General features: G+C 42.2%; 1 long non-coding RNA gene across 1 annotated transcript in view; it reads left to right on the top strand.

Annotated features, from left to right (window-relative positions):
* Positions 1-13,061, top strand: part of LOC131493530 (uncharacterized) — a 53,946-nt gene that overhangs the window by 16,795 nt on the left and 24,090 nt on the right. Inside the window, exon 2 of the long non-coding RNA XR_009252725.1 lies at positions 7,435-7,568. This is a non-coding gene — a long non-coding RNA (uncharacterized LOC131493530). The remainder of the gene's footprint in view (positions 1-7,434; positions 7,569-13,061) is intronic.

The raw sequence follows: 13,061 nt of genomic DNA, 5'->3' as shown, positions 1-13,061 counted from the left end.
CTTGGTGTTTCTCCCACCCAGTTGTATTTTGGGGTAGATAGAAACAATTTAGTATTGCCTAGTTTTGTTGTAAATGTGGTCCATGGATTTGGGGTTTTGCTATGTTGTTTCCCTTTCTGTTTTCACACAGATTCAGAGAAATTGAAAAACTCTACTGTATTCATGAGTCCCTACTACTAAAATGAATGAATGAATGAATGATGGGGGAGAATAGACAAAGCTTCTGTACAGAAGTCCAGATAATTTATGTGGTGGCTCACTTTCATTCACATATCCTTGCCATATTGTAATCAGAATGACACTTTACCTCTGTGATCTTTCTCCCCACAACCCGTGACCCTAGTCTAACCACGAGAGAAACATCAAATTCCAATCAAGGAGTGCCCCACAAAACACCTGGCCAGCCCTCCTCAAAACTGTCAAGGTTCATCAAAAACAAAGTCTGAGAAACTGTCACAGCCAACAGGACCCTGAGGAGATGCGATAACTAGATGTAATGTGGTTTCCAGAATGGAATCAGAAAAAAGATATTACATTAAAACTAAGGAAATCTAAAGAAAGTATGGGTTTTAGTTAATAATGATGCATCAATATCAGTTCATTAATAGTGACAAATGTACTACGCTAACGTGAAATGTCAATAACAGAAGAAACTGGGTGTGGGGTATATGGAAACTCTCTGAACTATCTTCACATTTTTTCCTGTAAATCGAAAACTATTCTAAAATGGAAACGTCGTCTTTTTAATCCAGGGGCAGGAGAAGGGTACAGATGTATAAAAAAGGCAGTGCTCAGATATGAAGAAGGGCCAAACGTGACATGAGCTTAAGGAAATGATGGAATGCAAAAATGGAGAATCCATTTGAACATTCCCTTTTCCCTTGGAGTGATCCAGGAAAAGTGATAGCGGAGTGGTAGAGAAGGAAATACGATCCTGGTACCAGGCTTGGTTCTTTTCTGAAAAGTACTTGGATCATCATGTTGACATAAATGCCGCTTACGGATTTCAATCCTGTGAAGTTTATTTGTGTCAAATGTTGGCATTCTTTGCAAAACAAAAGTAAATGTACGATTTGGAGACGTTTGGGAAATGGAAGCAGGAGAGCAGGAGCAGCGGGAGATGGGGTAACCATCTTGCCCCACAAAGAAGGAAGTGGACAGCCCTGTTTCTAGCTGACGGAACAAGAAAGAGAGAGTTGTGTCATGTTTTATATATTTTAACAGCCCTCTTGAGGTATAATTTACATTCCATAAAATTCGCTCTTGACGCGCACAATTCAATGATTATTAGTCAATCGACAGATCTGTGCAACGTGTCTTTCAGCTCAGGAAGAACCTTCACGCCCAGTTGCAGTTTCGCCCCGATCCCACCACCCCCCCCCAGCTCCTGGCAACCACTAATATTCCTGTCTCTATCCACGTGCCTTTTCTAGACATTCTGCACATGTGGAATTCTACAGCGCGTGGTCTTTCGGGTCTGGCTTCTTTCACGTGGCATGATGTCTTCAAGGCTTATCCGTGTTGTAGCACGTGTTGGTACTTCCTTCTTATTGGTGAATAATATTTTTGTCTGGACATAGCACACTTTATCCATTCATAAGTGGACAGACATTTGGGTCATTTCCACCTTTTGGTGATTATAGATAGCGCTGCCATGAACCTTCTGGCGCAAGTCTTTGTGGAGACATAGGTGTTTGTTCCTCTTTGGACACGTGGTAAATTCATGTTTAACTTTCTAAGAAACTTGCAGACTATAGATAAATAAGTATATGTGTATGGATGCAAACTATTAAAAAAAAACTAAAAATAATGATATAATTATGGGGGAGAGGACTATAAAGTTACCAAACTATGACTTAATGGTTAAAGGGATCGCCCGTGAGGAGCAGGATAGGGTCATGAGCGACAAGGCAAGGGGCCCACGATAAATCCCTCTGTGCAACTTTATTTTCTGACCTTGAGCACGTGTTACTTCGATTTGAATTTTCTTTAGTAAAAATAAGCATGTAGGTGCACATAGATGGGAAGGGAAGCCACAGGAACCGGGTGGGAGCAAGACAGTGGATCAGGGTGCTTGTGCTGGGGATGACGAAAAGACAAATTCTAGTGGTCTTCAGGGAGGAATATTTGAAAAAACTAGAAACGGCCGAATGTCAAGCCACTCCAGTTATGTTGGAATCACACACGTCGTTGTAACTGTTCACAGTCAATACGTAATGTCAACACTGAGAAACCTCTATGCCGAAGATTCAACTTTCTAATGGCCTGAGTCATTTAGAATTCTCCAGAATGAGACGACTTCTCTGTCCGGTATCCTATCACCTAGAATGACAGACTTTTCAGTGGGATTCCTTTGTGTGCTTTTTAATCACGGCATCACTTAGCGTATTTTCCAACCCAACATTGCATATTCAGGTAAGAGTAGCTTCGGTGTGGGGTTTGTTTCTTTTCTATACCGAAGAGTGTGGGGGTAAGCAGTTTCCAGGGCTCTGGGGCCATACCCTGGCAATCCTCTTAGCCTTCCTGCAAAGAATCTCAAGATGCCTGCCGCAGCTCCAGGCTCCACATCCGCACAGGACAACATTCAAAAGCAAGCAGAAGGTTCTTCTAAGGTGTCTGTCTCTTACAGGGAGGAAAGTCTTTAACGGAAGCCCCCAGCAGACTTTCCTTTATCTCTCATTGGCTAGCATGGGTCACGTGCCCATGCCTGAGCTGCAGGGGATTAGCTGGCACCCGTGGATGGACAGATACAGCAGCCTGCTGGGGCTGCCGTAACAGCCTGGGGAGCTGAAGCAGCTGGAATTTGTTTTCTCACGGTTCTGGGAGCTGGAAGTCCAGGATCAAGGTGTCAGTGGGTTGGTTTCCGATGAAAACTCTATTCTCGGCTTGTCGATGGCCATCTTCCCATCGTGTCCTCGCGTGGCCTTTTCTCCGTACTTACGCGCTCCTGGTGTCTTCTTGTAAAGACACCAGTCTTAATTCAGGCCCTATCCTTTGGACTTAATTTAACCTTAATTCCCTTCTTAAAGGCCCCACCTCTAAATACAATCACACTGGGAGTTAGGACTTTATCTTATGGATGGGGGGGAAGGCGGGGGACACAATTCAGTACATAACTAACCATAGACAACCAGGATTGTGTGTCCATTACCAGATTGTGGGAGATGATACTGGCTGCTCTTCCTCTCGGAGATAAGTAGCCTTTATGTCTATACACACTTGTGCTTTCCTTTATTTTCATTCTAACATTCTTGGTACAACGGACATTCTGGAAAGCTGGGAGCAGGTGTCGCTTTTGGCTGTCACCAACAGAGCTGTGAAGTCTTCCCGCTGTCTTCTCTATCCCAGAAAGCACCCTCTGCCTATCACTTAACACCGCTCACAAGGGTCTTGACTTTTAAGCAATGCGACATCAGTGTGTATTTAAATGCCATCCATTACCATCAAATGGTGACATTTACTTCATTTGTAATTCAGAAAAAAGAAAACACATCTTCACAGACAGCAAAGAGACACTCATATCAAAGATAATGGACCCAAACAATTGTCGTCCCTTGTATTTCGAGTTTGGAGAACAGAGCTAATGAAAGATTAAAGAGAAGGCCCAGGAGCTGTAGGAACAAGTTTGAGCGATCGCTTGTCACTTGAGGTTAGCGCAGAAGTTATTTTAACAAGATATTACTCGCAAAATTTCCACCATAAATCTTTTATTAAGTCCAGGAATCTCAGTCAAGACATTTTCCATGCAGGATTGTCAGAAATGCTCCTTCATCGCTTCCTTTAAAATCCGAGGATGAGAGAAGCTAAGTGCTGAACGGCTTGACCTTCACATAAACCTAATATTATCATTGATTTTCCTCTACTCAAAGAGGCGAAATATATTTTTTGGAAACTCCCATTAACGAGCCTGTTTGGATAAGCCTGGACAAAGCCACTGAGTATTTATTTTGCACTCCTATTTGCTTGGAACAGAAGCCCCTGGCTGGGCGTAATAAGCCTCGACACATTTTGATTGCCCTGCATCACCCCTGGGCACGATAAAGAAAGGGCAGCCGAGACAGCATAGTCGGGGGGGGGGGGAATACTGTAGAATTCTAGCAACCTTAGCAAGACCTGCTGACCTTCCCAATTAGGGCAGAATTGTTTATTCTTAGAGATTTCAGGAAAGAAGTCCTCACTCCCTCCTCGGTAGCCCCACTCTGGCATTTCATCTAACGTTTCCTCCCCCTCATGCCTAATAATCTGGTCCCATCCATTACAAATGTCTAGATTCTTTTTGTTTTTAATTGCATGTGGATGCCCAGCTGTTCCAGTACCACTTGTTGAAAAGACTATCTTTTATCCATTCTATGGCTTTTGCTCCTTCTTCAAAGATCAGTTGACCACTTATATGGGTCTATTTCTCTCTCTATTCCGTTCCATTAATCTATTTGTTCTTTCCCCGATACCACACTGTCTGTAGCTTTATAGTCAGTCTTAAAGTCAAGTAGTGTCAGTCGTCCAACTTTGTTCTTCTTCAATATTGTGTTGGCTCTTCTGGCCTTTTGACTCCGTATAAACTTTAGAATCAATTTGTTGCTCTCCACAAAATAACGTGCCAGGACTTTGACATCCGTGGCAAGTGGAAAGTTCTCTCTGCTCCAGTCGTGTTTTTTCCTTTTACTTACATCCTTTTCCATGTTTTAAAATTAAAAAAAAGAAAAGAAAAAAAGACTTTGGAAGAAAGTGCCAGACTTCCCATTTCTTTCCAAAGCAGGAAGTTTTATTGGCCTTGATTTGATACAACTAAGTCTGGGGCCGAGGCTCAGTCCCCAAAGGCCATTGTGTGGCTGTCAGTGTCACTGATGGAGCTGGGCTCATGGTTTATTATCGGTCAACTGCCAATATCTTCTTATACATTAAGATCACTCTCTTGGAATTTGAGACTAAGTAAAATAAAAATCCATCATTTAGACAATGGGGATGTTTGAAATGAAGCAGAAACAAATACTCTAAAGAAATCATATGTGTAATATATATTTGATACAGTTATCCTCTTGGCCTTTGGTTTAAAAAAAAAAAAACACCGCTAAATAGGTTGTGAATGTTCTGATGCATGCCAATTTTTTTAGGTCTTCCCAAACCCTGTAAATCTGATAATTAAAATCCATGGTATATTAAACAAGGCAATTTATTAAGGGGGGAAAGACTTTCAAAATAAACTAACAGAGACTGTGTGGGTTATAGGATGCTTATGTTATGCTACATAAAGTGATTTTAAAATACTTTTAAATTTCAGCCGTGTGGGGACTTATTGTGGGCTGAAGCCCAACAAGAACAAAATTCATTAGCCATAATATTTACCTAAAACATGCCCTGTCTTCTGCTGTGAATGCCTGCCAATTCTAAACACAGATATGCATGATATTTACAGGTGTCTGCAGTTCCTGGGACTCAAAACTTATGGATTGAGTTTTGTTCTGCTTTTTAATTTTTTAAATAACAAAAACTTTTTTTAATCTTTATTTGTTTTTAAGAGAGAGAGAGAGAGAGAGAGCATGAGCAGGGGAGGAGCAGAGAGAGAGGGAGACACAGAATCTGAAGCAGGCTCCAGGCTCTGAGCTGTCAGCATAGGGCTTGACGCCGGGCTCGAACTCACGAACTGCGAGATCACGAACTGCGAGATCACGACCTGAGCCGAAGTCAGATGCTTAACCAACTGGGCCACCCAGGTGCCCCAACAACAAAAACTTTTTTACATCTATCACATACCCTGATGGTGAGGGATAAATTGGAACCATCTCAATGGAAGGCAATTTGGTGATATCAGTCAAAAATGTGAATGAACACACCCTCTGACCCAACAGTTCTGCCTGTAATGATTTCTCCTACAGATCGACTCACAGACCTACAGAAAAGATGTAGGGACCACGGTGTTTGCCAAGACAGTGTTTGCTAATAGCAAACAATTGGAAGCAAACTCCACGTCCATCAATAGGAGCTTAAGAAAAAATTACGGTCCATTCATAAAATAGAATGCCGTCAACCTTTTATTTTTAAAAAGTACAGAATTGGGGCGCCTGGGTGGCTCAGTCGGTTGAGCATCTGACTTCGGCTCAGGTCACGATCTCGCGGTCCGTGAGTTCAAGCCCCGCGTCGGGCTCTGGTCTGATGGCTCAGAGCCCGGAGCCTGCTTCCGATTCTGTGTCTCCCTCTCTCTCTGCCCCTCCCCCGTTCATGCTTTGTCTCTCTCTGTCTCAAAAATAAATAAACATTAAAAAAAAATTTTTTTTTAATAAAAATAAAAAGTGCAGAATCTCTGTACGTAAAGAGAGAACTATCTTCAAGATGCTCTGTCAAGTTTCAAAGAGCAAGTCATAGGAAAGTGTGTGTAGAACGCTACCATTTGGGTAAAAAAACACACTTATGTGAACTCAGACCGTCTCTCGGGAAAAATTCCTAACTGGTAACAGTTGTTGACTGGAGGGAGTTGTTGACTGTAATTGTTTGTAGCTTTGACTTGGTACGGTGTGCCATTTTACCTGTGGAGAAAATAATCATTTGGGGAATAAGACACTTTAAGGAAATGTATAGTAAGATGTAAACTATAAAAATAAATAATACGAAGGCTAAATCTAACATGATAAATAATAAAAATAATTACCACCCCATATTCCCGGCGCCCGGAATTGACCACTGCTTAACATTTTGCCATATTTGCTCCCCATTTGTTTATGTTTATTGTTTGTAAAGATTATACAACCCATATGAACCCATTGTCCTTTTTTAAAAAATGAAGCTATTCCAAATAAAGCTGAACTCCGTTGACCTTCAACACATCCAGACACCCCCCCCCACCCCGCCAGAGGGGACACCCCCACAGGTGGTGTTCGACATTATGCTCTTAGGTAATAAATACACTTACCGACGTGTCCATTGATAGAAAACACTTTGTGCCTTGAAATTTTTACCTAAATGGGGGCACCCGGGTAGCTCAGTCGGTTAAGCACCTGACTTCAACCCGGGTCATGATCTTGTGGTTGGTTCAAGCCCCACGTCAGGCTCTGTGCTGACAGCTCAGAGCCTAGGGCCAGCTTGGGATTCTGTGCCTCCCTCACTTTCTGCCCCTCCCTGACTTGTGCGCATGTGCTCACTCTCTCTCTCTCTCTCTCTTTCAAAAATAAACATAAGAAGATGGAAAAGATAAAATAAAAAATAAATGTATATAAATGATGTCATAGAAGAGTCCTCCTTCTCCAACTTAATTTTTTTTTACAGCAGTTCTACCTTTTAAGGTTCATCTGTGTGAATATATATAGGTCTTGCTCAGGGTTTGCTTTTCCGAGATACAAAAATCCCCATGACCCAACTTACCGCTATCTTAAAGGTATCGTATCTTCTGGTTCCCTTCGTCCGAATGAGCTTGTATCCATTCATCTCTTCTCACATGTGCAGCATCCATAAAACACCACGGCGGTCGAGGATGCCGAGCTCCTGAGACGACTCAGAGGATGGGGCTGGATGTCAGGCCCGGCTGCACACCTCTCGGGCGATGCGGAAAGCGGTAACTGCCACAGGAGAAGCCGAAGGTACCGCTGGGGGTTCCGAGGGGGCGCGATGGGCTTGGTGGACTAAGTCTACTGGATGGCTCCTGGTTGGAATAACCGTTGCTGTTACCGTTCCCCACGGCGACCCGGGCCTGGCTCCGTGTGCTCTATGCGGATTTTCTCATTCGATCTTGACGGCTTTCTGAGGTGGTGCTATGACTTGTCCCGTTCTCTGGATTCAGAAGAAAGAGTCTCAGAGAAGTTTAAGGAACTTGTTCATGGTCACCTGGCTAATACGCGGTAGATCAGCTCTAGGCCCTGGCAAGAGGCCCTCAGAGTGCATAGAATTCCCAATTCACAGGGGACGAATAAGAGGCTCAGAGGCTTTGTTAAAGAGCCCCCCCGCCCCCAACTGAGTCACTCGGCTAGCGTTTTGCACGCCGGTTCCCTGGGTCCGCTCTGTCTCCTGAATCGAGTATACTTGTCATGGCATTCAAGGCTTACACTGATGAGGTCACGCATAGCAAGTCCTGCCCCCACAGTGGGTCTGTAAGAGGTGTGGGAAGAGACGGTGCCCACACCACCTGCTGCACCCAGGTGCCTGCACTGTCCCTACTCCCTGATACCCACCCCCTCACCCCATCCTTAAACTTTCTTCCAAACCTTGTGTCTTTAGTCACGTGACTTCTTCCTTTTGACTTGAGTTTTTCTACCTCTCTGCCTGGGAGTTTCACCATCCAAGTCTATGTAGTGGCCCAAACTTCTGTTTGGTTGACATTTTATGTGCCATGTGGTACTAAATCCATACCTGTGCCTCCTCTCTCTCTCTCTCTCTCTCTTTCTCTCTCTCTCTCTCTCTCTCTCTCTCTCTCTCTCGGCAGAGCCGTCTTTCTGTCACTCCATAGATAGCCTGCATAGTCCATGTGACTCCAGGGGCTGCCCTCGTTCCCTCACACCCGCCAGAGCCCCAAGATGGGTGCAGTGAGGCCAGTGAGAGAAGCCCATGTCCCTGGCCACAATGGCTGGTTCAGAGATGGACGCTTAATCTAAGTCAGGCCAATCAGAGTCTTTCCCAAGCTTTCCTCTCTCTTTGGGATCAGGAGGTATAAAGAGAATATAAGTTCGGAATATAATACCAACTGCCATTTACTGCATGGAAAGAACATGCTTGGGAATAAGCGCAGCTATAGGCAAACAAGCTGAGAGGTGGCAAAAGTAACAGAACTCTGATAACGTTATTTGAACCCCTAGATCCGGCCATTCCTGACTTCCCCCCAAGATTTCTCAGTTACAAATGTAAACATATTCCTTTCTTTTTTTTTTTTTTTTTTGAGTTGTGTTTTTGGCTTGTAGCCCAAAGAGTCCTCTAAGTAGTTTAGACCTCAATATATAAAATAGGTACTTTAGAAATTCTATTTGTATCCTATTTCCTTGGAAATAAAAACAGCAAGAACCTTCATAATCACACAAAAATGAAAACCAGGGGCTACAGATAAAGATTGTAATATCAGCACCAGCAATCAATTTCTTTATTTTGGGTTCTCAATATCAAGAGAATCCCGAGTCAAACAGATAAGTAGCTACAAATGGTAACACTTTTAAGCAGTTTACAGAAACACCTCAGGCTTGTCTCCTAACTAATTTCAAAAGCTTGAAAGAGGAGTAGGTCAGTTTTGAGAACCATCAAAAGCGTAATACAGCTGCTCCCATGGCGGTGGGAAGTTTGAGCCGGTGAGAGCTGAGTATTACATTCTCCGGAATTTTGCTGCCAATCCTTGAACCAGTGTAGCTTGGAAGTGGCATGGTGAGAATATTTACACCAGGGAAATTAGCAAAAAGAAGTCAGCAAGCACCAGAAGTCAGAGTGGGCAACTTTTCCCCTACAGAATTGGGTAAACATTTGCCAACGCACTGCGGGCTCTAATTTCTTTTACATTTCTATTGCAATGTTACATACATACAATAAAGTGTGCAAATCTTAGGTGTCCTCTGGGTGGATGGATTTTTACTGTATATGCACCTAAGTAACCACCACTCTGATCATGAAATAGAATGTTTCCATTACTCTAGAAAATTCCCACAGGCCCCCTTGCTGGTCATAGCACAAGCAGGCACACACTGTTTTGATCTCCGTCCTTACAGGTTTGTTTTGCCTGTCGGTAAACATCTTATCAATGGATACATGACGTATACTCTTTCGTGCCTGGTTTTTTTTTTCATTCATTATGTCTGTGAGATTCGTCCGCGTTGTTTTCTAGAGCAATAGTTTACTCTTTTTTATATCTGTGTCGTATTCCAGTGTATAAATATACTGCAGTGTGTTCGTTCGTTATGCTCTTTTTTTTTAAGTTTGTTTATTTATTGTGAGAGAGAGAGAGAGAGAGAGAGACAGAGTGTGAGAGCACACGGGTTGGGAGTGGGGAAGAGAGAGAGGGAGAGAGCAGGCTCCACACTGTCAACTCAGAGCCCAGTGAGAGGGGCTCAACTCACAAACCAAATGATGAGATCGTGACCTGAGCCAAAACCAAGAGTTGGGTGCTTACCCGACTGAGCCACCCAGGTGCCCCTCTATTTTTAATATTTTGAGGAACCCGCATGCTGGTTTTCACAGGGGCCGCACCAGCTTGCGTTCCTACCGACAGCGCAGGAGGGTTCTTTTTATTCTACATCCTTGCCAACACTTGTTTCTTGTGGTGTTGATTTTAGCCACTCTGACAGGTGTGAGGTGACATCTCATTATAGTTTTGATTTGCGTTTCCCTGATGATGAGTGGTGTTGAGCATCTTTTCATGTATCTGTTAGCTATTTGGATGTCTTCTTTGGAGAAATGGCTGTCCGTGTCTTCTGTCCATTTAAAAAAAATTTTTTTAATGTTTATTAATTTTTGAGAGAGAGAGAGAGAGAGAGAGAGCGCAAATGGGGGAGAGGCAGAGAGAGGGAGACACAGAATCCGAAGCAGGTTGCAGGCTCTGAGCTGTCAGCACAGAGCCTGACATGGGGCTTGAACTCATGAACGATGAGATCATGACCTGAGCTGAAACCAGATGCTTAACTGACTGAGCCACCCAGGCGCCCCTCTTCTGCCCATTTTTCAACTGGATTGTTTGTTGTTGAGTTGTACAAGTTCCTTTTATATTTTGGATACGAACCCTTTATCGGATATGTCATTCGCAAATACCTTCTCCCATTCAGTAAGTTGGCTTTTAGTTTTGTTGATTGTTTCCTTCTCTGTGCAGAAGCATTTTATTTTTGATGTAGTCCCAGTAGTTTAATTTTGCTTTTTGTTTCCCTTGCCTCAGGAGATAGATCTAGACAAAATGTTGCTATCACTAATGTCAGAGAAATCACTGCCAGAGAAATCCTCTTCTAGGATTTTTATGGTTTCAGGCCTTACATTTCGATCCTTAATCCATTTTGAGTTTATTTCTGTGTATGGTGTAAGAAGGTGGTCCAGTTTCATTGTTTTTCAGGTAGCTGCCCCGTTTTCCCAGCACCGTTTGTGGAAAAGACTGTCTTTTCCCCATCGTACATTCTTCCCTCCTTTGTGAAAGATTAATTGGCCATATAAGCATGGATTTGTTTCTGGGGCTCTGTTGTATTCTATTGATCTATGTGTCCATTTTGTGCCACTGCCGTACGATCTTGATCACCACAGCTTTGTAGGATACCTTGAAATCTGGGATTGTGATTTCCTCCTGCTTTGTTCTTTCTCAAGATTGCTTTGGCCCTTTGGGGTCTTTTGTGGTTCCATACACATTTTAGGATTATTTGTTCTAGTTGTGTGGACAATGCTATTGGTATTTTCATGGGGATTACATTAAATCTGTAAATTGCTTTGGGTAGTGTAGACATTTTAACGATATTTGTTCTCCCAACCCGTAAGCATGGAACATCTTTCCATGCTGCAATTTCTTTCATCAGTATTTTAGGATTTTCAGAGTACAGGTCTTTGACCTCCTTGGTTAAGTTTATTCCTAAGGTATTTTAGTACTTTTGGTGCAGTTGTAAATGGGATTGTTTCCTTAATTTCTCCTTCTGCTACTTCATTACTAGTGCACAGAAATGCAACAGATTTCTGTATATTGATTCTGTATCCTGGAACCTTACTGGATTTATCAGTTCTAGTAGTTTTTTGGTGGATTCTGTAGGATTTTCTATATATAGTATTATGTCATCTACAAATAGTGAAAGTTTTACTTCTTCCTTACCAATCCAAATGCCTTTTATCTCTTTTTCTTGCCTGATTGCTGTGGCTAGGACTTCCAGTGCTACATTGAATACATGTGAGAGTGGACATCCTTGTCTGGTTCCTGTTCTTAGGGGAGAAGCTCTGTTTTTCCCCATTGAATATGATGTCAGCTGTGGGTTTTTCATATGCAGCCTTTATTATGTTGAGGTATGTTCCCTCTAAATCTACTTTGCTGAGGGTTTTTAATACGGATGGATGTTGTACTTTGTCAGATGTTTTTTCTGTATCTATTGAGATGATCATATGGTTTTTATCCTTTCTCTTGTTGATATGATGTATCATGTTGATTGATTTGTGAACATTGAACCAGCCTTGCATCCCCAGAATAAATCCCACTTGATCATGGTAAAGAATCTCTTTAATGTATTGTTGGATTCTGTTTGCTAGTATTTTGTTGAGGATTTCTGCATCTATGTTCATCAGAGATGTTAGCCTATAGTTCTCTTTTTTTGTAGTGTATTTATCTGGTTGTGGTTTCAGGGTCATGCTGACCTCATAGAATGAATATGAAAGTTTCCCTCTTCTATATTTTGGAATTTTTTGAGAAGAATATATAATTAACTCTTCTTTAAATGTTTAGTAGAATTCACCTGCAAAGCCATCTGGTCCTGGACTTTTGCTTGTTGGGAGTTTTTTATTGCTGATTTAATCTCCTTGCTGATAATTGGTCTGTTCAAATTTGCTATTTCTTCTTTAAAAGTTTTTTAAGGTTTATTTTTGAGAGAGAGAGAGACAGAATGCAAGCGGGGGTGGGGCAGAGAGAGAAGGAGACACAGAATCTAAAGCAGGCTGCAGGCTCTGAGCTGTCAGCACAGAGCCTGATGCAGAGCTCAAACTCACAGACTACAAGATCATGACCTGAGCCAAAGTTGGGCACTTAACTGATTGAGCCATCCAGGAACCCCAAATTTTCGATTTCTTCCTGATTCAGTTTAGAGAGGTTATATGTTTCTAGGAATTTATCTATTCCTTCTAGGTTGTGCAATTTACTAATATAGAATATTGCCCTATAATTCTTTGTATTTCTGTGGTGTCCATTGTTATTTCTCCTCTTTCATTTCTGATTTTATTTGAGTCCTCTATTTTTTAATGTTTGGCTAAGGGTTTATCCATTTTGTTGCTCTTTTCAAAGAACCATAGATCTGTTCAACCGGGTTTTTTTTAGTTTTTATTTCATTTATTTCTCCTCTAATCTTTTTTTTTAACGTTTATTTTTATTTTTGAGAGATAGAAACAGAGGAAAAGTGGGGGAGGGGTAGAGAGAGACACACACAGAAGCAGGCTCC

Source organism: Neofelis nebulosa, chromosome 13 (assembly GCF_028018385.1).
Source record: "Neofelis nebulosa isolate mNeoNeb1 chromosome 13, mNeoNeb1.pri, whole genome shotgun sequence".
In the NCBI taxonomy this organism is placed as follows: Eukaryota; Metazoa; Chordata; class Mammalia; order Carnivora; family Felidae; genus Neofelis; species Neofelis nebulosa.
The sequence above is the reverse complement of the archived record's forward strand: the minus strand, read 5'-3'. Positions and strand labels throughout refer to the sequence as shown.